Here is a 26,844-nt window from a genome sequence, read left to right as displayed (position 1 = left end):
GTGGGAAAACCCAAAGGCTCTTGCCCCAGGAGAGGTGAAAACCTAAAAACCGACACTGATGTGGATGAAACCTTGAACGTGAGTATTAGTACAGGCTGCTAAACTGAACGCTACTGCAGGAGATTTTGTGTTAAAGGCACTGAAGACTATTACACACTTTTCAAGGACTTGAGATAGTATTTTTTTTTCCTTTTTCTCCTTTAGAAAATGAACAAGCCAAGGCTCTTCTACAGCACCTATTCAACACGGTACTCCAAAACACGCTAGGGCAGGGAATCCTGTTCCTCCTTATCACTTCCCTGTCTTGGGGATTTTGGTTTTGATTCCATATTAACCTGCTCTCTTATGAAAGCTCAGGCTACAGTCAAATTGTCCTTATTGAGTGTACTTAACCCTACCTCTGTTCTTGAGCCTTTTTTCTTCTTAGCTGTACTGTACAAGGGAAAAAAACAACACAACACATTCATGTTCTTCAAGGACAGAGCTGGCTTCCACTGCAATGTGAATTGCAACAGAAGCAGATCGAGGACCACTGGCAGGACACACAGACACCTCCCTTCCTCCTCCCAGTCCCCTTTCCATCAGCCGTGCACTCTGCTCCATCCTAATGATGGCTTGCAGCCCTGCTTATCTGAGCCACACGTGGAGGTAGTCACTATGCGTGCACACAGCAGAAGAGACCCACGGCAGAAGGAGCACGTATTTAGAAAAGAGAGAAAGGCCAAAGGTTGAGAAGGGAAATAACCTTGCATCTTCATACAAACACAGCTAATTTACCTGACCGAGGTTGCTTCCCATGTCCACAGCAAAGCCAAAAGCAGAAATCAGATTTCAGCGTCTTGCTGAAGTGAACATCAGGCTCCCCCTCCAGTGCACCTCAGTAGCAAGGACATTTCTTCCAGCTGATCACCCTTGGTGGGTATTGGGATACACCGTGGCAGAAGCACTGTTTGCTTCTCCGGAAAATAAAAACTCCTGCTGGCAATAGCATCAGCTCCAGAGGAAGCCACGCGTGGAAGTGGAGCTTTACTGGTTGGTGTGGGAGGAGAGGAGAGGATGCACTTACCACGTTCATCTCAAGGCTTCTGAGGATAAGTAACAGGAGGTGCTACCGTGGTGGAACTTTCTACCATCAATACCTCATCCACCAACATCTCGAGAGAGACATTTTTTATTCCTCCTGTACCAACCCGAAGCTACCTGTCCTGCGCTGGAGAGAAACCACACAGTCCCAAGGCACCCGTAACACGCTGCGCACAGATCTCAGAGGGATGCACTGCTGTGCACGTGGTGACGATGCACAAGATGACCTCACTGTCCCTTTCTTTCCTCTTTATGGTCTGTCCTCAGCGGATGAAACCAGAGACTGAGACACTAAGATCAGAGACAAGACAAGAGAAACGTCTCTCACGACAACAAAGTCACACTGCCCAGATGAGAGCTGAGTTCACGGACACTGCTGTGGCTCCTGCAGAGCAGGGACCCAGACAGGGACACATCTGCTGCGCAGGAAAGCTCGCTGGCATAAGGACTCCCCAGATTGCACTTGATGTCAGCAGAGTGTCAGCTGATCTTTTGGCAGCTGGCCTGCTCGTGTCTATCCACTTCTGTTCTCTTTTTCTCCGTAATGCCAACATCTGCCCATGTTTTGCATTGACAGGGACGGTCAGCAAGCCCCTAATAACGCATTAAACCTCAATCAGATGACGCACCATTTCCGATTAACATCTGCCCAATGTTACTCTCCTTAATTCAGAGCTCTGCCTCTTCCTAAAAAACTAGATAGTGCACGCGTGGAAGCATCTGTAATCTCAAGTGTCATGTACTTGCCTTGAAAATCAGAAAAATCAAAAATAACAGAGAAGGCACTGCAGAAAACACCTGGTCTCCCCAGGCCTCTGAGAATATTATAGTTTGTTCCACCAACATGGACACAATTTTCCCATTCCAAACCACCTTTAGTTTTCTCTGCAACGCACAACTACCTCTCTGTTTCAAACCAGCATGCCCTGGTTGCAGCACTGGTACAATGATTTCAGCTGAATCCAACAAAAGAGGTGACCAAACCCAAGTGTAAACTCGTTTTGAGGCACTTAGATGTTACCATATGACTTCAACATTACATTTCCTTGCACCGCCAAACAAAACACTGTAGTCTGGTGGGAATTGTCTACATCCACTCATTTTGCTTATTCACTATACCTTACACATTTCTGAGTTAAATTCTTCTTGCTGTCTTCACATTGCAGGACTTGTAGGTCTCAGTCTTTGAGACCTGTGAGCGGTATGTTCTTAAAATGCCCCCGAAAGAACAATTGCTCGTGCTGGAGAAAGAAAGTAGAAGTCAAGACTTGCTGTTTTCTCAATGCCATCTGCTGCGCTGCGTAAACTAAATTAAAAAAAAAAAAAAAAATCAATGTAAAACTGTGAATGTGAAGCTGGCCAATTTTGCCTGCTATTCCTCAGCATTTTTTCAATAAAACGCACTCCGCCTTATTTACATGAAGAAAGAACTGTGATGCGAGATTTCTGTGTTTGCACAACAGCTTCTCAGTGCTTTGTCTTGTCTTCTCAACTCATCTGTACTCCTGTGCAAGTTAACCAGCTCCGATTTTTAGCAGGGAAATCATCTGCTGTTACGTTCTTCATCAGTAAGGTCATGACTAACGTACCCACCTAGGCACGTCAGGGACCTCGTCCTGTTAGTCCTATTCTTGGTGTCCTTTGCCCTTGCCTCGCAAACAAAGCCCTGTTGTCAGTACAGTATGATACAGCGCTACACCAAGAGCTAAGAGGAGCCCCAAATGCATGTGGAGAAGATCTAATAAGGAGGAAAGCCAAAGTTGAATATTTCTCATTTTTCTCTCTCCAAGTTCATTATTTCTTCTTTCAAAATAAATTATGTAACAATTCAATTAGAAAGAGCTATCCAGAAGCTCACAAAATTGCCTCGTGTGAATCCAGCCTCTATTTGTGGTGCACCATAAATTATTCCCCAGATTAATGCCACCAAGTATCACTGGGACCATCCGAAGATTAGGGTATCGCACACGCTGGATCGCGGATCAGAATCGAGACCAGTAGGAGCTTGAGGTGGAAAAGCTTATTAAAAACACTTATGATGGAAAAAACGTTTATTTCATGATTACTCTAAATTTTGACATTCAAAACTTAATTGACTTTTGATCATTTGGGATTTTTCCCAAAATCAGAAGTGGAAAAAAAAACCAACAATGGTAACTGTGCTACTTAGAAGTAATATTTTGACATCTGTATCCTGTGATTCTACAAAGCCTCCATCCACTCAGTTTCCTATCAAGTGTAAGGCACTGTTCATTCACAGATTGTAGTGATAGGACAAGGGGTAATGGCTTTAAACTAGAAGAGGGTAGGTTTAGATTAAATATTTAGAAGAAATTCTTCACTCAGAGGGTGGTGAGGCCCTGGCACAGGCTGCCCAGAGAAGCTGTGGATGCCCCATCCCTGGGGGCGTTCAAGGCCAGGCTGGATGGGGCTTTGGGCAATCTGATCTAGTGGGAGGTGCCCCAGTCTTAATTTCTGTTTAGTGCATTAACATTGGATGAGCTTTCTTTCGAGACAGTGTTGAGTAATTTTGAGAGCATCCTTGGTTTTGGCATGAAGACATCTGCTTATCCACCATCCAAACCTTGTAAGGCTGGTTCGAACCAACGCAGAACCATTTAAAGAACCATTGAATAAATGGCAGTCACATCCTTACAAAGACGCACTCCAAAAGCCATTTGCTTTTGCAAACTGGGGATTTCAAACACTCGTGAAATAATTTTAGAGATAAAGGAGATCTACTGAAAAGGGCTGACTGTAAGGTCACGATCACTGATGCAAGCGTAAGCCAGCAAGATCCATAAAGACAGGGAGTGTAAAAAATATTGAATCGATTACTATAGCCCCAAATAGCATTAATTCTCTGCTAATTTCTCTTGGGAGAAATTTCTCTTCATCAGAGGGCTTCTGAAACGAAACACAGCACATTCTTCTTTGTTGATTGTATCGAGATTGAATGGAGACACCGAGCTGAACACAGAGAGTGAAGACAGAGCACCTGAACGGCACCAAGTCTTCAACGCGATCGGAGGCAGAAATTGTCTCCCTGACACAAGAGCAGTCATTTCCAGCTTCAGAACCACTCATTTTGCCCGAGAACCAGCGAACTATCCCCAGCTCCGTTAATTACTGCACAGCACTGGCTCACTGAGGAAATCACCCATAAGGATGAACGCTGGTGTTAAGCCTCGGCTTCCTCCAGTCCTGCCCAGGCACAGCAGGATCCCGTAATTGCGTGATCCAAACCCCTAACTAGGGACGGACTCTTAAAATAGGGCTCTTAAAACAGCATAACAGCTGCGGTTAAGGTGGGAAAGGAAACTGACACAATAACATTAAAATTAAAGGAAGACAAGCAAAAGCTGTCCTCGCGGTGTGCTTTCCTTTTACAGTAAGTCCAAAAAGGGAGAAGATGCCAGCAGTACCTGTTACCCGCTGTGCCTAAATAGGCTGCTTTTGAAAAATAAAAATAAAAATAAAAAATAAAACGGAACCAGGATAACAAGCTGAAACCCATACTGGTCAAACACTTTCAAAAGGACCTGACGTTGCCAGCTGTCACTTAAATGTGCCTAATATTTATTTTTATAGTCTGTAATTGAGATGGCAGCTAACCAGCACAAGGCATTTTTTGTTGTGGTTGCGCATTTTGCCTACCCACTCTTTACCCCCTGCTCCTTTTTCCCCAAAGCCCTTGATTGAAGGTTCAAAAAATATCACAGAGACCCGCCTTTGGTAGCAATTATACCTTTTTTTTTTTTTTTTTTAAAAGAGTGTGAGAAGGCAATAATTATTTTTAACCTACATAACACATTCTCCACACAGAAAAGTAGCATATTGTTGGTATCTTACTTGGGATCTCTTGGGTTGGTTTTTGTTTTGAAGAGAAGCCTTTTCAGCTTTATTACTCTGACGGTCCTTATCACTACGGGCTAAAAACTTGTGATGTAGGTACTAAAAAGAGCAAATATCTAGTTTGTAGAGTTGTTTTTTATTGAAAAATCTCCCATTAAGAAAAAAAAAAAAAAGGAAAAAGTAGGAACTGCAGAAGTTGCATTAAAGAAAAACCTATTGATTCTTCCTACCTTCTAACCAGGAAAAAAGGGATATTTAAGAATATAAATCAAAACAAAAGTAATATTTTAACATTCTGTAATGCTTCTTATATCTTCAATAGGTTGAAAATTACTTCAGTCCATGCATACCCATTATATGCAACGTGGAGTTTGAACAGGCTGCATTAACGAGAAAGGCCAGGAGAGTCAGAAAATGTATTGAATTCTCCACTTCCTCAGAAACAAGGCAGAAAGGAGGAGAGTCAGAGCACGTCATCTGAGCAGGAGCTAATTTGCTAACTTAGGTGCCAGAAGTCACCTTCTGAAAGCACTTGCTTCCCTTCAAAACTGCAGAGGGGCTGAAGTTTGCTCGTGCTGAGATGCCCCAACCAGGCTCAGCGAAGAACAAAGCAATCCACAGGCCACTGCAGCATTTCTGCATGCCTTGTAAGTGCTGAAGTTAAATAGGCAGGCTACCCAGTAAAAGCTGAGCTCAAAATAGAATATGGATGGGAAGGATTTGGCTGTGAGGTACGAGATGGATGTTTTTAGAAGGTGACAGAGAGAGGAAATGTCAGAGCTGGTGAATCAAGACTCTCAGCAAGGCAAAGAAGATCGATGTTAGCATCCAGAGGAACGAGTAGGCAAAATGAGTGCCAGTTAATATATTAACCTGTGTGCAGTTCCCAGAGCATGGCCCCGAAAGGAGAGGAGCTAATGGCACTGCAGTGGCTTGCTCATGGCTGTGCTACGGAGCCAGGGAAGCAGAGGGCAAACTAGTTTAGGGAATGGGAAATGGAGAGGAGATGGCAAGTCAAACCACACCGTTAATAGTGTGATGGAGAAAGATCTGGAGCGGATTCAGGAGGAGTAGTTGGTATAGAGACAGATGCACAATTGTAAACTGCCTGGTTGACAGGCTGCTCAGAAGGCAAGGCAAAAAAATTAGATGCCTAGGGAAGCTCTCTGACAGTAAAGGGAGAGAGGAGGCAAAGGGACTTGGGCAGAAATCATCAGGAAAGCATTGTAAAAGAGTTATTTGGCAAGAAAAAGTGTTTGTCAGGTCTCTGGAAAAAAACATCTTTTTAAGCTCTGTTTCCCGTCCCTTCAATTTAGGCTAAAAGAAAGTTTTAATGCTGTTAAGGCTTTGCCTGCTGAACTGCACTCCTTCATGGTGACAGGGCTTCTCCACTGAGGCAGGTGACTGAAGAGCCGTGCAGACCTCCGCAGGCATCAGTCTGGGAAAAGGCTCCAATCGCCCCTTGGCCACTGGCACTTTCAGATGTGAACCTTTCACTTCTCAAAACTTTCAGGCAGAGCAGCAGGAACCTGGTGAGAAACTAAGCCTTGAAAAGATTCATTCAATCCAAAATCAAGCCTTCCTTGCTCAGCAGACTGACCGCTTCTCATCATGCAAGAAATTCTTCCACCCAAACAAGTGCTACATGGTGTGAAGGGACACTTTGCTGTACAGGCTGTAGGCCTGGAAAGGAATTGGGGCAGGCTCGGCCTCTACTACTGCAGAACCCACGCATCCGCAGAGAAAGGACAAAACAGTATGGTGATGTTTAAGCCTCCTACGATACTCTTACCAACACCCTGAAATTTATATCACAGCTGCTTGAAGCAGTTGCCTTTTATTGTTCTCTTGAAGTCCACGCACTGCTTTTTATACTCTAAGGAGCAAATTGTGCAGGGAAGAAGCCGGATTTAATCTCTGCCCAGCAATCTGGGTGGGACACAGGTTATTTCAAGAAGGACCATGCACGAGTGGCTGCTCTCCAGCCACAGTCCTCTTCCTGATTTATTTCTGTTCTCATCCTTGTCAACTGAGCACTGCCAGAAGGAGCTCCCAAGTACAGGGCCTTCTTGAGGAGATGGATGACAAATACTTGAAGAAGAGAGAACTAACAGGACTGCTTTTTTGGATCTTCTGGGGGTTGCTCATCTCCTTTTTTCCTCAGAAACCTCTTCCTCAAATCTCTTCCTCTTCAGTCTTCTCGCAGTGCAAAGAGCAGTGAAGGAAGGTGAGAAAAGGCAGATGGAAAAAGAGACAGATACATAATCTGTATTACAGTACTCCAGCCTCAGCCAGGAGCTGCCTGGTCTCCAAAAATTAAAGGCAGTAGCAGCTATGTACAAGACAAACCTAGCATAGACACAACATGGTGGAGCATAAAGCATCGGTCAGAAGGAAAAATTGTTTTCAGCTCACGTAGCACTCAACATACACCAATTTGTGCACCAAAGCAGGCCAGCCCCAGTTTTTCAAAATAGCCTAAAATTAATCCTAGCAGAACACAGCATCCTTAGTACTCAATTTGAGAGAGCACTGAGAGCAGCTGGTGCAGAGCAGGATGTCTCCAAGCTAATCTCTGCGATGTTAGCAAGTCCCACAGTGCTCCTATCATCATCTGCAAGCACAAAAATGAGAAAAAAAATCAGGAAAAGACTGTTAGTCCTTTTTCTTTGCCTTCCATCCCTCAAGCCTGAGAGCCATCCACCTTAATAACAACAAGAAAAAAAAAGAAGACGACGACAATAACATCTTTCAAGTAGATAAACTGATACATCTTATTTTAGACATCAGCTGAACAGTCAAACATCCAAAGAGCAGTCAGTGTTCTGGAAAATTTTTTATCGTGTTGCCAGTTTGAAAAAAAAAAAAACAAAAACAAAAAACAAAACAAAACAAAATCACCAACAACCAAAATATAATCTATTTTTGCAGCATACAGACTGACACGTGGGTCCTAAGGAAGGGTGACCTGTACATTCGCGGCTGATTAAGGGTAATGTCCCACTAATCCACCACAATCGAGCACTTAACTCTCCTTGCTGGTAAAAACACTAAATAAAATCAAGCAGCTGGTCTGTTAGATTATTCTGTTTCGCTAAGTCTATCTGCTTTGTCACCCTTCAGATGATTAAAAGACACCCGACAAAAAACTGCGCGGAGCTGATGGCCTGCCTGAAAACAAGGCCTACAGGCCGCGGTAATCCTTAAAGTAAAGGCAGAAGAGTTTTCTTTACAGGCTGAGGGAGCTGGGGGTGTTTGGGCTGGGGAAGAAGAGGCTCAGGGGAGACCTCATTGCTCTCTGCAGCTACCTGAAAGGAAGGGGTGGGGAGCTGGGGTCGGCCTCTTCTCACAGGGAACCAGTGACAGGACCAGAGGGAATGGTCGCGGGTTGCACCAGGGGAGGTTCAGGTTGGCAATGAGGAGACATTTCTGCTGAGGAAGAGCAGTCAGGCACTGGGACGGGTTGCCCAGGGAGGTGGTGGAGTCACCGTCCCTGGGGGTGTGCAAGGAGAGGTTGGGCCTGGTGCTTGGGGACAGGGTTTGGTGGTGACATTGGTGGTAGGGGGGTTGTCGGACCAGGTGATCTTGGAGGGCTTTTCCAACCTTAACGATTCTGTGATTGAAGTGATTAAGGGACTGATGAAGAATAACCCATACAATCCAGATATGCTGCTGTAAGAACTGTACTTCGGACCAGAAGGCTGGCGTTCAGGGTGGGGGAAGGAGCTCAAGGAATATTTCTTAGAATCAAAATAGCGTAACACAGTCTTAGACACAGGAAAAGCACAGACAGAAACGGCAACCGTGGACTCGGAAGACCTGCTCGCTATGACCAGACACTGCATTTATGGCTGCAAAGATAAAAGCTAAGGATCAAAGTCCTGAAGTTTACTGAGTTATAACACATCAGCTGAACTACAGCAAATAGCAAACCAAGGTCACTTAGCTTAAGCACACTCTGCTGTGAACTATATACACGCATATTTATATATATATACAGATAAATAAACTTCTTTACAGCTGCAACAAGCCAAGAATACACCTGCATAAGATTACTAGTTAAGCATCAGTGACAGGGTAAGAGGTCAGATCTCTGCTCACTGACCTCAAGAGACAAAATCATCCCAAATGCATCTCTTACAAGCTAGACCGTTCACAGATTGAGACCTGCTGAAGCTACGGAGCAAGAACACCTTCTGGCCTCTCAGACCATCCCTGGGGAGAGACAACTGCATGGTGAATATGAATATGACAGTCACATACACAGAGAAGTAACTCAGGAGACAGGTGAGTCAAAGATAAGAAACAGAATTACTACTTGGAGGTTTTCCAATTAAAAAGATGATATTTACCTCTGCTACTATCACTAGGACTAGAGAGGTTTAAAGATGACAGCTGCTTAAATAAGAGAGATGTTTTCCCAATTCATGGTTTTTCACACAAATCAGCAACTCCTTGAGGTTCTCAAGTGGTTACATTAAGTAAGCATCTGAGGACAAATTTCCTATTCTAGAAACAAGTAGATACTGCAGTAAGTATCAGTGCAAGTACCATCCTAACTTTTAACGTTATGTTAGGCAGCCTATGCAGGTCAGAAGTATTAGTAATGTGGTTTTATTTGGAGTATCAGCAATGAATTTTGTTTCTCTTTTTCCATAACCTTGTAAAAAGAGCTGGCTCCCTTCGTAAGGACCATGGTTCGCTCTCAGAAGGACAACAGCAATGTGAGACTTCTCCCTAAAAAAGACACAGGCATCTCCCTACGTGTTGTCAGATGGCTGGGTGCTGCCACCTTAATTACTGCTGCCCGCTTAAGGACAAACTGGTTTTCCCTATGGCTGCAGGTAATTTCTTTAACAGAAGGCATCTAAAACACTGACTCCACTCAGACACCTCCTTATTCCACAGGTAACTTCACTGATGTCAGTGCCACTTACCTCGGCACAGGAAAAGCACCGACACACGACGTGAAGTTGTTTTCAATATGTAGGCCTGGGTGTGACGCAGGAAGAGTTCAGTTTCCCATGGCGAGAGTTTTGTGCCTGGGGATCTCTGAGCACAGCACCAGACAAGGAAGAGAAACCCAACACACACTGCCAGCCCCAACTGCCTCGAGTCTTGTGCAAATTCGTACCCTTCAGAAAATAGACAGGAAGCACTGACCAACAGATAGACAGAGCTCTGAAGTAATTCACTTCATTTATGGCTGAAATATTCCACTCAGCAATGGATAAAAAGAGTGCAAGAGAATCTGTGGGGACACAAGGCACACAAAAAGCAGAGACTAGCAAACCTAACACATCTGTGATCCACGTTTCTGGTGTTTCTTTTGACAGGCTTTGTGACCACAAAAATGAAAAAGTGACCACAAAACCTGAGAACCTCTACTGTAAAATGTAAACTACTTAAGAAATCCTTTTCAGCAACTATTTCCTTGTTGCCTTTGCTTAATACAGCAAAAGTACTTTAAATAACTGAGTGGCACGAATTAAAAACATTAAGGAAAAGAGTATTTAACTCTACAGAGACCTCAGGTTCCTCTGGCTACAGATAGTTATGCCCAGCTGAAATCCATCAGTGCTTTAGGCCTCAGCTGGCTCGTGCATGTTTTTCCCCCAACCCTTCGCCAAGAAGAACTCACGGACACCAAGATGTTGTGCAATTTCTCACCTCTTTATTACAAGACTTTCTGATGCGAACAAGCACATCCTGTTTCAGCTGATTTCCAACAGCTACCTAAAAAACTCTTAATTTTGCTTAATGACCAGTTTTGTATTTTCCTCTTCCATTTAATCATTTCTCGGGTCCAAAGGTCTGTGGGTAGAAAGGAGGCAGTGAAGCTAAAGCAGGGGTTTTATTCCTCAAAGCAGCTACGTGCAGACACCCCAACTCTCACCTGGCAAAACTTCATTGATGAACCAGAATATGATGCCATTCTTATTTTAAATAAGTTTGGTTTTGTTTGTTTTTAATCTAAAACCAAAGAGCTACAAGTTCTAGCAGTATTTTTTCCTATATATTGCTTGTTATCTTGCCTCATGTTTGCTTGTCCTGTTTCAAACTCCTTGAGGACATACCCTCCAGGAGGAAAGAACAGCTCGGTAAAAAATTATTTTCAGTGGCCCACCAGAAGGGTTTTTTTTTTTTTCTTTTCTGTATATCATAAGAGAGAAATGCATATACTTTTATAATCCCGAATAATTTGTTCCCTATCTGTTGACATGATTAGTTACAAATTATTTCCTTTCTCCTTGGTCTGCTCTGCTTTGAAGCCCTACCTTTGCAGGAACAGCTATTACACAATAAAATAGTTCAGATGAAGAATTCGGGTAAGATATAAATCCCGCAGCACAATGCCTCACTGTACTTAACATAAACAGCAGAACGTGCATAAGCAAGTAACACGGTGTTGCAACATTTACAGCTGCAGAGGTGCAAACTCAGGCAGTGGGGTCAGGCATTCACAAGGTGTTTTCACCGGGTTTCGCCTGGTTTTAGAGGGCGAGGTGCAAGGCTACGGGACTGTGACTTAACAGAGCGAGAAGGTGGCCTCTTCCCGTACACCAGATGACACGTCTCCACCTAGAAGTACAGCAAGTGTTGATTGTGAGACTTTCAGGTTTAATTGCCTGTGACAACCACAGGCAGTACAAACCAGGGTCGGAAGTCAGTTGATGAGCTTGCAACAAACTTGTAACAATTGCTGCAAAGCCAAAATTAGGAGGCTGTTTTAAGTAACAGTACCTCTTCCTGCATTGCTTGCATTTTCTCCTGCTGCAAACATTTAGAGATTCCTAATTCCCATCTCTACGACTTTAACTGAAATAAAAGTCGGATCCAGCACCCACTGATGTCAGGGGAAGAGACAAACAGACCATAAAGAGAAGAAAATTGCCGGGTTGTGACCAATTCAGTGCCTAGGATTAGCAGTCTGTAACCACACCAGCAAGAGCCAAGAACAAAGACTACCAAGCTTGGGAGCTGGCAGATCTCATGAGTAAAACGGGGCTGGGTTTTGTGTGGTCTTCACTCTCCATGTTCATTCTCTCGGGTTTCGTGATCAGCACTAACTCTGTGCACTCGCTGTGACCTATTTATGCTCCTGCAACAAAACAGAACTTGAAATTTTTCTTTAAAAAGGAACTGCTTAGAAAAATATTGGGAAAAAAAAAATACATTAGCCTATCTTCTTTTACCTACAGTTTCTGGTCTGTTGTCCCTATTTACCCAAATATGTGATCTGTACAGCCATAAAGCCAGATCTAGGAGCTTGTGCATGTAGGTAACCTACATGGATGTGAAAGTTCACAGTGTGTGTCCCCCAGAGATGTGTACACAAACAGCTACGTCTGCACAAAATCCCAGTTGTCTCATTTATTTGCCCTCTCTGTGGCCATCACCAAAGAACAGTAAGTGCACATGCCCAGAGCTTTTCTGAAGCAAATCTGCCATTATTAGGTCCAGTTCAAAGAGGAGAGCAGCCAACGGGTCAAAAGAAAAAAATATTTTGAATGGCTTCCTTGTTATTTTTGGAGACCTCCACACAGTGGAAGAAACAGCTACTGATTGTTTTTCTACTTCACTGAAATTAAAAGCCACTTTCAAGGGTAGCAGCAATTTTGTCCAGGAAATAAATTACCCAGTCAGTGATTGCCTGGGACAAAACCAGAGGCAGGGAAGGAGAGGAAAGTCGCAGATCCTGATGCAGGTGGGAATTTGTATCAATAAACTGAGCAAAACATCCCGTGCTGTGAAGAACCACTGCGACGCTCGTGCTTACACTTTTCCTTGGGACGTTCACAAAGGACTGCAACTCCCAGCAGGGCACAGACGCGTGGAGCCTTGCATGTCACCCTGCTGCGAGCCGTGTCACATTTTTCCCTCCATCATGCAAGCAGCCAAAAATAGACGCGGGAATCCAAAAATACCAAATGCGCTTGGTGGGATTTGGTTCCTTCACTTAAAAAGGGAGGGAGGACGAAAGGAAGAAAATAACAGAAAGGCAGAGCATTTAATTATGTTTAGAATTATCGGGGGGGTGGGGAGGAAGGTTGATCTGAACAAATTTAGCATCTGAAGTCCAGAGCTTTACAGCATACCACAATAGACACACAAAACCCACAGAACTGTCCCAAAGCCAGAGAACAGAATAAGTTTGCTTTACGTAGACACCATCATTACATTCAACAGACATTGACATCTATGAATTGGACATGAAAATATACTTATTCCCTTCTTCTATTTAATCACCTGTTACCTGGAAGAAAAAGAGTAATTTGACCATCTTACAGATGAATTTGCCTGCAATTGGTCTGAACTGCTTCTCTTTTCCTTCATCAAGAAAACATCTCAAGCTCAAATATATGTTGCTAAAATGCATATTTTTTAATAAACAGAAACTTGCTGTTTTTCTTGAATATTTCGTTTCTTCACTAACTTTCAAGTCAAAGAAATTCTGAAACCACAAGCACTGAACAACAAATATTAAAGACATTTCTAAAAATATCTGAAAAAAATTGTAACCTAAATCACGATCCAAAATCTGGAGCATACACTTGCCAAAGGACCTGGAAGGTGCAGACAGTGAAACTCTGGGATATAAATGTACAATTCTGTTTCTAACAACAGGACTGCTAGTGAGCAGACAAGTGAAACGTTGAACAAAATCCTAGAAAATGCACGTCTGCACGTATAAAAGTGATCACTATTCCATGTATCCTGACAAAATTCAAGGAGAAAAAAAAGCAACACACCTTTGCCACTTAAATTGGCACAAAATTAAACTTACTATATCCTTTCTCCTATAACTTAAGCACGAGTCCAGAAAAAACATGCAGCGTTTTTCTGATGCAAATGTTTTCAAGTAGGATTAAATACACCACCACATTTCTCTTTCCTGTTTCTTTATAAGTGGTGAGCAGAAATAGACTGCTTTAAAAGTAGAAGCATTCAATCCAAGTAGAAGACAAGTGCTTCATGTTCTTCAAACAGAGCTCTTAGGCTGGATAATGGAAAAAGTTTAATCACTTTGCTCAGTTAAGCTTGTACATTTAAGAAATATTTCTGGACAGGAGCTTAGAAAATGGTCTTTTTAGTGTTTGTATGAAACCAAGGTGATCCAAACAAAGAGGCCTTTTTTCTCGGTAGGTGTCTTTTTTTCATTAAAAACAGGCCTTCCAGTTCAAGACTCACAGCGTGAAGGAAATTATGCTGCTGTTGCTCAAACTTTATACACGATTTGTTTAAGTCTTAATTCCTCAGAGCTGTCAAAACACAACCTTTCAGAAACTTAAAGCTTAAAAAAAAAAAAGGGAGAGGGGACATTCATCAACACCGTAGGGCTCACAAGGGGAAACCTGGCCAGCATCAGAGCTGCAATGGACAGTTCTTGCCAGGCTGGAGCCACCAACAGAAAGACCTCCCCGTGTCCCCCAGGACGCTCAGGGGATGAAAATTTTGATTTTTGTTTAGTAGCAAATGTTTCAAACGCAGAGACAGGAGAGTCACCCTTTGTCCACAGCCCATAGCCCCCTTCTGTCCTACGCCAGCCCCTGTGTGTCTGTGAGAAGTACCTCATAAAATCAGATCTCACTGCTAATGGCTCGCTGAAGCACCATTGCTAATCCGGGATTCCTGCCATCATTTTTCAGTCAAGACTGATTAAAGAGATTTGGCAATACCGAACGCATAACTCAGCGTCTCCGGCGCTGTTTAGAAAACTGTGATCACAGCTTCGCCTGTATTAAGGCTGGTGGCCATCTGCAACATCTCACGCTGAGGCACCCCAAGCACACGTATTCAGCCAGCCGTTTGAACTGGGGGTGAAGGAGAGGGGTGGGAAAAGCAGAAGGTGAGACCCAGCAGGGTGTGATTCAGCAAAGGCTCTGCTCTTGAGAGGCTAAAGCTCCGGCATTAAATGGGAACTTTGTGCAATGCTGTCCCAGGTGCTGCATACACATTTTGTAACGCCAAAATACCTTTATATTAACAAATTTTACAATCAACTTACTTGAAAAATAGACAGCTGGTTTTGATGTATCACACCTTAAAACAATAAATATATAACTGTGTTATCAAACTGCAGTGATGCTCCCCCTTCCCTTCCTCTTTCATTTCAGCTTTGCCTGAAATCGGCACTCCAACAAGAGGAGCAAACCCACGCTGCTTCAAGCATTTCTCTGGCAGTGGAAGCGGGGAATAAAGTTAATTAACAGCTGCGGTGGCTTTACCCCGCTGGCCATATTAAAAGCTGTGGTCTCAGCAAAGCGGCAGCGCAGACAGCAGCAGATTTTCTGTGACTCTTTAGCAGAGAGCCTGTCTCCGCTTCCATCTGCGAGCCAACAGCGAGCGCAATGAATATGGAAATTCGGCTAAAGCCTGGGGGCTGAGCTGCTGCCAGTAGCAGCACACTTCAGGTTCAAGCAGGTGGAAAAGAGAAACCCCAGCTCCAACAGGTAGGGACTGCTGCTGCCGCGCGGGGCCGGGCCTGCGCTAGGAGGGCTTTTAGCACAGCTGTTACCGAACCCTTTTCAGAGGAAAAATAGGCCAGTCAGCCTGCCAGTGAGAACAAGTGGCAGCATCACAGCTCCAAAAGCTTCCGATGTGTTGCAGATCCCTCTCGTCATCCACTGCCACCCAGTAAAAGCCCTGTTGTTCTCCAGAGAGGAAACCGCTCCCTTCCTACTCACCCTACAAACTCTGCTCATCGTGCGTGTCACATCAAGGGCTTCCCCGCTGGCCGTCGCTGCCAGTGGCACTTCTCTTCTTGGGTCTCAACCCTTCCCTCACTTCCACCCCTGCTGGCACAAGAGACCGAATGGTGCAGGGGACTGAGCGTCCAGTACACGCAATGCCACACCTTCAGTACCAAAATATCACCTTCAAATTTCCACGTGACAGAGGAAGAGTTCTCTGGGAAAGGCCTTTGAGTATCTAGAGCACAGTAAGCCAGAATATCAAGCCAGGACTGGATATGGCAGGGTTTATTTGTCTAAATCTGTATAAATTTATTTGTATAAATCCTGCAAGAGCAGGACAGGGGCCTGAAAGGCAACGTGGAAGATGGCTTTAGCTGGGCTGTCGCAAGAAGAGACGGGCTATCATCCGTGCTGGTATTCTGGTGCTTATAAGCACATGCTATATCCACACACAGGTGCAGTCTCTCCCTCAAATCTTCACCAAATGTTGTTTGAAAAAATTCAAATAAACGTCCCAAAACGCATAAAAAGCAAACAACAAAATGAAACTACTCAACCATGAAAAGGAAGTATGTTGCTTTCCCTTTCTTTTCAGCCTCCAGATAGGAAGCCCTCAAGCATCTCCCCACAACCTTACTCACAGCTCCCACTCTCAGCCCTGTGCAACATCATTCAGCAGCAAAACAAGTCTACGCCCAGATTCCTTCCAACCACACGTACCACAACAGGAAAGCACAAATATCTCCCACACCATAATATCAACTCGTTCTTGTCTGCAAACAACCACCTCAGGCAAATACAGAACTCTATTACAAAGATTCCCCGCTAAAAAAGAAAACCACCAGTAATCTTTTTCTTTTTTTTTTTTTTGACTCCTCTCCCCCTTACACTTACCCACCTGCACAATGCCTTTCAAGGCTGTTAACCAACGCCTTCCTCGGCACACACCCACTCACCTTGTAACAGGGCATGGCAGCTGGGCACAAGTTAACAGGGTCGCGGGTGACAGGACGGGGACGGGGCTGGCTGCCACTGCACAGACTGGAAAGGCTCACGCTTTGGGAAGTCAGGAAGCAGTTCTTCAGAGACCAGCAGCTGTTCTTGAGACAGAAACTGACCAAGGAGTAGCTCACCCATGGGACGTCAGCCCACTCTTTTGGTTCAGTAGGAAACAAAAACCACTTTTCATCCAATACGCTGCGGTACCCAGAGCTACCTGACAGCGAGGCTACAAGCCAGCGTTGCAGGAACCCGTCAAAGCTCCAGCCACAAGAGTTCGGCCTTAAAAAATGCCCTACCAAAGTGCCTGGTCAGAAATAAAAAGCTTTTCCTTTGGCTGGAGACAGAACAAATTGCTGTGCATCTTGGAGCTGTCAGAAATGGGCGAGATGAGTTCATGCCTGGGGATTACCAGTGACAGGTCGACTAGCGATGTCCTCGGTGGCAATGGCTTGCTGAAGATACGGTCCCATAAACAACCAGAGGTTTATTTTTAAGTCATCTTTCTGCCTCTCTGGAAATTAACTAAATTTGCATACTTTGCTTCACCCACAGGCTAACCAAAAGGAAGTTTTTATATTAGTAATCATCTCTAAAAATCAGAGCACACCAACCAGAATATTTTAGGATAGCCCTGAGAAGTGAAATGCTATTTCTATACACATTAACTGCAATTAATAGTTCCCTTTGATTTAGGTATTGACTGCAGAAGTCAATGTGGTAATCTCATGTTTCGTTTTGGGGATTTGTTTTTTCCCTGTCGTGCTTTAGCAGGCGGATTCTGAAAGTACAACAAATTAAACCACTTAAAATTGTTACGCTGCCCCTGCAACAGACCTTACAACTCACGCAGTGCACTGAAGGTGGGCCCGCCAAGCATCACTTCAAAATTTGGAATATTTACTGCGCAGAAGGCTGCTTCTCCTTTCATTTTCCTTCTGAGAAATATAAAATAGAAGTTTTGATACTCCTGCACACTTTCACTTTCTGACTGCTAATTCTGTTATTTTGGTGCTACCAAAGTTCCCTCAGAGCTCGCAGTTCCACTTCCTTGTTGTTTTTTTCCCCCCTTTTTACCACATTTGATTTCTTGCAGTCCTGTAAGTTACACTGTCACGGTCTTTGATAACTCTAGAGGTTCTTTCACTGTCTCCTTCCCATCAACTACACTACAGATAAATGACATTTTCCCTGTCTTCCCCACAAATTATTTTCAAGTTGTTTTAAAGTCCGTTTCCCTAGAACTTATACGTATGGGCTTACCTGTTCCTAACCCTGTCTGGCGTTCAGAGACAGCCCGTGCCTCTCACCTCGTGCTCTGACAGCACTCTTTCTGTTCAGGCACATCTCTTTCCACCTGCATGGCTTCATTGCTTCCAGAGGTCTCAGTTTGAGTCCCTTCCTAATCTGGCTACAGACTAAGCGTAACTGCAGCATTCCAGAAAAGGGAGTCATCAAAAAACAGAACAAAAGAAGTCACATTTCCTTCTACTTACAGAGAATAGCGCTTCTGTTTTCTCTCATTTCTCAAGCTCTCGACACTTTTCAGATGAACTCAAAGCTCTCCTTCCAGAGTCACGTACCGCTCCCCCTCCCAGAGACATGCCTTCGTGGGCTCCCCAGTCTAGCTGGGGAACAATAAATCCAAAAAGGACTGAAATATAGATGGATTTGTACTACCGCTTGCCTCCTCCAACCCTTAGACAGCACAGTTTAAGCCAGGGCAAGTGTTTGTCAGCTCTAATTTACAAACCCCAGTACTAGGCCCCAGCTGTAAATCACCGGGGCCCTGGTAGGCCTCTGTCATGACAGGAGGGCCACCACGGGAGCAGCCCAAAATTAAACGCTTTCCATGAAGCTTCCAGCTCAAAACCTTCCAGTCCAGAGACTGCCCAGCTCCTTTTATTACTCTGCTGCAGAAATACCCCAAACCGGCCTGCTTTGCTGATGTTTCACTCTCTAAAAGCTCCAGGTAAACGCCACACACACAGATACTGCTGTTGGCATCCTGCACACAATTTTGCGCCGCGGATCCCTGAAATAACAACCACCATGCACAAATAATACAAGTCGAGACATATTCAGAAGTCCAAATAAAGGTAGGCTTGGCCACTCCTCACGAGCATTGTGAAAGGCCTTGCAGAAACTGGAAACACGCAGGCTTCATAGAGCCTCCAGCAGTTATTCTGTCAGCAATCACCAGTCCTTCGGACTGTTTTGCCTGAGTCTCACAGTACTTGGCCTTTTCCTGAAAGCCCCAGCTCCCTGAAGTACGTGTTAGACATTGGAAAGACAAGAGCCAAGACCTCTTGGCTTAGTGGTTTCAGCACAGAGCTTGTAAACACACCCTGCAGGTCAACTCATAAAGCTGGCAGGACACGTTAGCTCCTCAACACCATTCCCGGGCACATAAAACTTAAAACATGAGGTGAAAATGGAAGATCAATGCATAAGATGCCCACAGCTTGCTGCTGTACTGAATATTGTTGAAGAGGAGCCACCAAGATTGGGAGCCATCAAGAAATGGGATGGGGGGAGAGGTGCACTTACAGCAAAATAAGTTTCTACCCTCAGACTCAAAGCATCTCGGGAGCATCCTGGCAGGAGGAATGCTCTGTCACCATTTATCTCTCCAGCTGAGACCTGTTAGGCATGGTATGGAGAAGAAGATTGTTACCTAATGCTTGCTCATCTAATGATAACTGCTGGGCTGAACTATCCTGCTCATATATATGCACCAGAGGACGAGACTGTGCTGCCCTGCCTTCTCCACACATCAGCAGATACCCCAGGAGCAAACACTCTGGGGATTTTAATGCTCCAAAGCCAGCCAGATGTTCAAAGCTAGACCTGGGAATGCTACAGCAAGATGGCAATGCAACATTACCCTGTTGCTCCAAGGGTAACAACTAGCACATCACTTTCTGACTTGTAGCACCTTAACTCTGAGGTAAGGGGAAGCAGGGGGAAAACGTGCTTATGTCCCTTCAGAGCAATAGGAGGGAAACAGAATAGAGAGGCAACAAAAGAGAAGCATGGAAATAAATAACTCCTATTCCTACGCTAGGTTTTTAGTCCCTGGAGACATCTACGTGAGACATTTACCTAACAAAACACTAAAAGATTTCACTGCTCCTCCTGGAAGGAGCAATCTCACCATAAATAACACTGATCCACAACCATGCCTCGCAGTTTGTTCCCCACTAATCATTTCCCCACACACCCGCTTTCCACTAGGGCTGGAGGGCGTGTTCAGGGCAGCTCCCCAAGGCTCCCCGTGCCTCTCTGCCAGCCTAATTGCTGAGCTGCTCCTGCACAGCAGGGCAGAAGCCTCCATCCACTCCACCACCGTCGCTTCGCCCAGGGCAGCGCTGTCCCACGGAGAGCTAACAGCATTATGCTCCCACAGAAAAGCAGCACAGTCCACGTACAAAAAGCCCAAAAAGCCAACCCTGAGCCTTTGATAACTTCTAATGGCTTCATTTACATCCCACCAGCCCGTTTTTAGCAGCACGCTTACTTAACCTAACAAATTTTAATACAATTGTTCATTTCACACCCAGCCCTGCAGGGTGCTCAAGTTCCCTGTTTCCGAAAACACCTGAGCATGTATCTCTCTGCCTACAGCTCTACCTACGCTACGCAACAACTGCTGAACATTTTGTGTAGGCACGTTCATTCAATATATTCATTAGATATTTAACCTGAAATGTTCCCAAAGTTCAACAGAGTGCACACATCCGAAGTCTCATTGCAGATTCAGAGCTTTTGTGTAGATTTCTTGACGGACTGCATTTTGCTGTACGATCTTTTTATAGGGTATATAATCCACTGGTCATAACAGCTCGCAGCCAGAAAGCCTCTTGGGAACACAGGGCTGTAATCTGCCATTAATATATAAAGTACAGAACGTTTCAGACACCATGACGCAGAAATTGCCAACAAAGATAGAAAGCTACGTGAGAACCTGATGTGGCGTTAACGTGGCTTGCTCCTTATCTATCTCTTAGCCCAAACCTAAGCCTCATGCTGGAAGCCTGTCTCTCAAATACTGCTACCACAGCCGCTAGCACTTCTGTCAGAAAGAGAGTTCTTATCAATGCTTCTTGGAAAGTGATAATTTTACTCAAATACAGATTGGGTCAAACTAACAGGAAAAAATAACTGTTCTCAGATAATCTGTTCTTGCCAAGAGAAACAGACTGGGGAAAGGATTCAGTCAGAGCACACGTAGCTTTCTCAAGTATTTCTTCAAGCTTTCTCAAGCAACACGGCAACACCCATACATTTTGAGTGAGGGAGAGGGAAAGAACAAGCTCCCAGCAAATCCAGTATCTTCTGTTCCTCCCCTATTGGTCATAATTTCTACCTTAGCGGCTTCTCCTACTCATTGCAAGGCGAAATTCCAGGCATCTAATTCTTTCTGAGCACTTGGTGCTGTTGCCAAACACGGGTGACACCTGTACACCTGCGCTTCCTATAATTAGTCCTATTAACATGAACTGGTGGAAAGAATAATTCCTTTTATAATGCTTACAGAGGTGATTTAACATTTTTTTTCAGCCAGATGGAACAGGCAGGATGAGGGCCAGGCCCTTGCCCAAGCTCAGGACGCGCTTGGCCCTCCTCTTTGTGCCGGTCATGAGGGGCAGTGCTACCAGCAGGCATTGCCCAGTCCTTCTGGCACTACGGGCTCGTGGCTCCTTCTCCAGCTCTTTGCAGAGGGGACAGCTAGCTGGTATAGCAGTCCACAGGCAAACATTATGAAACGCAGATCAGAACCATGCTGCGTGTATTTTTCTGTCGCAGTCTCTCCTCTTTCCCACAGGGACCATCTACGCTCACACCCTCGCCGCTTTCTCCTTCACTTTTCCCTGGCTTTCTCAATGTATTCTGCTGATTTCATACCAGGTCTTCACAATAGCTCATTGCTGTATGAGCTTCCAGTGGGCACAGGCACACATTCACAAACCTCAGCTGCACAGAAATCCTTTGTCATGTCAGCAGCACAGAAAATCTCCTTCACCTAAGATCAAGATCCCAAAGATTAGAGGGAAAAATCACGTTACTCTCTCATATTTCATCAATATGGCGCTAGCTAAGTTGGGACATACCCTGGCACTTTTATTTCCGTACTTATCGCATATTTGAAAAAAAAAAAAATACCATAAATTCAACAAATTCACACTTGGTAGAAGTACAAACAACCGGGGACAGCCTTCTTCCTGAGCAAATGCACTTTACTGCAGCTTTCAGATATTGTTTTCAAGAAGTGCAAACGTATTTCTGCAGAGCTGGCACCTCCCTTTCCTCTGCGAGAGAGAGAAGCGGCCAGCTCAGCAGCCTGGCAGAAGCAGAAGTGTGATATCTACCTGTGCTGGCTGATGCAACGCAATAAACCCCAGCTCCTGAAACAAGGAAAACACAGCAGCAATCACCAGGTAAGCGATCGGGGAGTTTCCTTTCTGCTATCTCTTGCGTGCCTCCCTTACCGCGTGCCATGCGAACCACAAAAGCCAGCTATGACTCCACCACTCCCCTGCGCAGCCGAGACACGCACCCTCCTCTCGGGCACTTCTTGAACTTGCCAATGCCCCTTTTATTTTCCTTACTTCACTCGGCCCACGCTTACTGCTCAGCCTGCTTTGCCCTTTGCTGTGTTGCTTGGTTTTGCCTCCCGGGACAGCCTGCTGCTGATCCGCGGCGACAATTTCCTTGCAGTATGAAGACCACTGCAAGGCAAAGTTCACTGGAAGTGAAGGAAAGAGAGCAGTCAGTGCCTGCAAAATGGGAAAGGGAAAGTTCTTGTATCTTAAGGTCAGAGGAAACAACTTTGCTGATAGTAAAGAGCTTATCATACTAGGTCAAACAGCAACGTGTCGGGCAAACACGTGAGGCCATGCCTAGCTGCTGTGGATGAGGTAGATACGCCCCAAAGCTTTCTTCTTCCAAGGTCATTTTCCAACATCCTTTCTGCAAAGGATGTCTGCTGGAGATTTAGGTAGATAATCCAACAATAGAGAGGAAATTCGGCCTGTCAGAAAAGAAACAGGAACAGGAGTGACAGGCAGAAACAAAGAGCATGTAAAACAGGGCTCTGAGCTACGCTGCCTACAGTACTCGACCTACTACCTCCCCGCAGGTAGAGGCTTCAAGCTTCATCTCCAAGCAACACCCTGGCGAGAAGTGGGGAAGCATTTTCAGGAAAATAATCTACATAGTCCAGGAAGTATTCTCATATGCTAAATTTGCATCCTATGTACTAGTAACTAGATATTTAATATTTGCTGTAACAAAGCACGCTCCAGAAGCCTGAATTCACCTTGACAAGAAGACAAGAGCTGCAGGGGATCCTTGGTCTTGCTCTTTTCCTTCCCACTTCTAGTACAACAATAAGATTAAGGAGACCAGAACATGTAGGAAATAAGAGCAGCCACTTCTCCTAGCGCTCATTTTGCTCCACAGGGAGAAGTTCTTCCCATGAATACAGCACCTGCATTACCAGACTGGTCTTGAAGAGGTTTAAGAGATGGCAGATGATGTTCAACCTTCAATATATCTGAGATCTCAACACCAAAAATTCTACCACCCCAGCAGGTATTTACTCTAGCAACAGCTGAAGGAACATTTAAAACAAGCCTGGGAAGAGAGCTGATGCCTTCTGACTCAGCTGACAGCAAGTGGGACAGAACTAAAGGAGTTTTTGCAGAGGCTTGATCACTGTCTTTGGCAATTAATCTTAGCAGGAGCCACCCTCCGAAGATCACGCGACTCCTTGTCACATTTTGGCAAGGTTCTTTGTTTCTCCATGGACCCTTACGACCTGCCATCTGCTATAGATTAAGTTAAATCAGAGCTTAAAAATAGATTAAACCACTGGCAACACTGTCATGTATCGAGAGAAACGCATACGACCTAGAGGTGAATACTTGCAAACAGCGCTGAGATCGTGACTTGGTAACACCTGGGTACTGCCAACGGGCAGAGGTGAATCGAAGAGGCCACATCCACCGCAAAGTTTGGCAAGTGCCAGTCTTCTAAATGTATAAATACTGAATTTCAAGCTCTTGCTACAATGGTCTGTGCCCATCCCCTGCCTCAGTTTGCTTCCACCTAACATCTGCAAGTCTGAGAGGCTTGAGGGAGAATGACAAGAACACGACAAGTTCCTAGAAGCCAGGTAGCTCACCGAGCTGAGCCTTCAGATGCAGGAAAAACCCTGCTAAGTTTTTTAAAACACGACCTCCTGAAGCGAGCCCCAGCACACGGCGGTTCCTCAAGGGGGAAACTGATAATCCGGTTTCCACGACAACAGGGTTGTGCAAGCTTATCTCCCTCGCTTCACCATCTGAGGGCATAAAACCAGCCGAGAAGCCTCTGCTTCAGCTGCTCGAGGAGCACAACCTCCCCTGCGGGCTGTCAGCACGGCCAAGCCCGGTACCACAGCCCCGTGCAGCAAGCGCTGCGTTACCCCGACCCCGAGCCGCCTCCAGCAGGGGCTGCGGGGGCTGCAGGGGCACTAAACCCGGCGAAATGGCGCCCGCCCCCACAGGATGGCCGCCCCCCGCTCACCTCCGCAGCGCCGCCGGCCCGCGCCCAGGCTCCGCCGCCAGCCCGCGGCTGCTGACGGCACCGGGAGCGGCCCCGCCCCGCCCCGCCCCCGGGACCGGCCCCCTGCGGGCCCCGCACGGCCCGCCCCGAGCCGCAGCCGCACGGCCGCCTGGTCAACCCCGCGCAGGGCCGCCTGGTCAACCCCGGCGCTGAGGGAAAAGGCACCGCGGGGATTTAGGGAGGCGCTCAGCTGCCTGGATGTACCCCAAACCTGCCGTGTGGGATCTGCAAAGGGCTGCTTTATAAAAGCGAATCTCAGGTTATAGGCTATCCGTCCAGGCGAAGGTTACAAAGCCACGCCTTGAGTACTGGGAAAACAGCAGACGGAAGGACTGTGACTGAAAATGGAATCGGGGTCATAATGGAGAAGGAACTGAACGTAAGATCCCAACTTCACACTGGGACAAAACGCGACACACACCTAAGAAGCACAATCAATAGCTTACAAAGAAAGAAGAGAGGGCTTTACATATACAGAGATCACTCAAAACCCCTGTAACAGGGTTTTATCTCCTTACAACACCACCACAGTTTTGTAATGGGACTAAGGCATACCACAAGGTTTTAGGAACTCAATGTATGCATTTCCTCAAAAAATGTTATGGTACTTTTATTTAGTTTTAAACACATTGTCAGAAAAATTATATATTCCTCATCCTTCATTATCATGAAGGACAACACAATTTTACATTAGCACAGTTATGATAAAACTTATGAATTACAAACCAATTCCTAGACTCACTGTTTTCTCCCTATCTCCTTTTGCAGTAACAGTAGCAATACTGTAAAAATCATTTCGGAGATCTTGTACCAAGTCACAGAGTTTCACTTATTTCCTCTGCTACTGAAAATCTTTAAGAAATTATTCCCTTCCGTTTCACTGCAGCCCATGAGTACCTAGTTGCAAAAAAAAAAAAAAAAAAAAAAAAAAAAAATATAGCACATGAAAGCTTTCATCATGGGAAAAAACATCTCAGCTTGATATAAAAATAAATTCAATGTTTATCTGTTAAATACATCAACATTTTAAATCTATCACCTGTTATTAACATCATTAAGCAGCTATTAAGCTTCCCCCTTCAATGTTTAAGGGCATTATTAATCAACCTGCTGTAAATACTGAAAAGAAAGCACAGTTCACTTCAAGAAGCTACCTTCTATGTTTACAGATTTTTTTCCGGATAGAGTCAACCAAGTAAGTCACTGTGGAGTGCACCACTTATAGAAATAATTCATAAATAATTTTCTGAAGATAACTGCAGCAAAACTGTGACAGAGACAGATAAAGCAAAAATTCAGCATGCACATTTGGATAAAGAAAGGAGAAAGGATCTTAAAGTTTCTGGTTACTGTTCTGTCAACTGCAGCTCATGATGGAAAACTCTGCCATGATCTTAGTTTTACACAATGGTCGATATATATACACATATACAATAAATATACGTAACCTAAGCAATCACATATCAACTGCTAAGGCAGCAGAAGTACTTGCTGAAATTCATCACGTCAGCAAGGCTGCTGCACTTCTGGATTTCAGAGTTTTCTAACAAGAGGCTTAAACAACAGCTACCACTTAACACCTACATTCTGGGGCTGAATTTTTAGAAGATGACTTCAATAAGCGCCTTTCTTATGAGCATGAGGTGTCAGTCCTGTTTGTGGTGGGTTTCCACTCAAGTAAGATTTTTTAAAAAGTCTACAATGGAAAAATAAATTAAGAAGTACCTTACAAAAGTTCAGGCTCCATCATCCAACCTGCTACTCCCCAGAAACTTAGAAGTGAAGAAAGGCTACATAACTTGTTTCTTGCATCAACCAGTAACTAAGGAAGCTTTCTGTAATACAAATACACGCGCTCAGGAAGTGGATGAGCTTTCAAGTACTGATTATTTTTAAGATGCCATGTCCTTCCTCTTTATAGGTGTTACTTAAATGTTACTCAGTGCATCCTTCCTAAATGCCAACCCCTTTCTTTCATGCCTCAGTACGTACAGGTGGACCTTCATTAAACAGATTCTGCTTAAACAACGTGCTTACCTCTTTATCCTAACCAGCAACAATTGTCTTAAAAATGTTGAAACCACAGTACGTGACTGCAACCTTTTTTTGAGATCATGTGTGAGTAGCTCTGCAGTATGTGCATACAGCTACGCAAATACAGAAGCGTTTGCAGGACTGGAGCAAGGAGAGAACGTGCTCCCTGACAAAATGCGATGCAGTAACAACAGACACGTCCCAACATCGGCCGAGCCCCAGTCTGCAGCGTGGAGCTCAAAGCATCCAGCACCCCTGAACTCCACCACCACACAAAACCAACGGGAGAAGTGAGAGCAGCAATGAAAGGCTTTGGCAAGCTGCATCCTGCACTTCCCTGATAGGAATTATTACCACTGTGTGCAAGACTGGCTATAAAACACCCAAGAGCCTTTGGGCACCGTTTTGACCTTTTGTTCTCAGCAGTCCAATTGCACAGGTTCCAAGACATTACATGGTCAATCTTGCAGAACCTTCCACGGGTTGGAAATCTGTATTTTTAAATAAAATAAAAAAACAACAGTGGAATAGCGTAACACAAGACTTAATGTCAGATTGTTCAAAG

General features: G+C 44.8%; 1 protein-coding gene across 1 annotated transcript in view; it reads right to left on the bottom strand.

Annotated features, from left to right (window-relative positions):
• Positions 1 to 24,265, bottom strand: part of INPP4A (inositol polyphosphate-4-phosphatase type I A) — a 110,277-nt gene extending 86,012 nt beyond the window's left edge. The window contains exon 1 of the mRNA XM_084299896.1: positions 24,207 to 24,265. The gene's annotated coding sequence lies outside the window, so the exon portion shown is untranslated. The remainder of the gene's footprint in view (positions 1 to 24,206) is intronic.
• Positions 24,266 to 26,844: the final 2,579 nt, after the last annotated feature.

Source organism: Netta rufina, assembly GCF_964035555.1.
Source record: "Netta rufina genome assembly, chromosome: 1".
NCBI classification, from domain to species: domain Eukaryota; kingdom Metazoa; phylum Chordata; class Aves; order Anseriformes; family Anatidae; genus Netta; species Netta rufina.
Note: the sequence above shows the minus strand (reverse complement) of the source record. Positions and strands in the feature narration are given on the sequence as shown.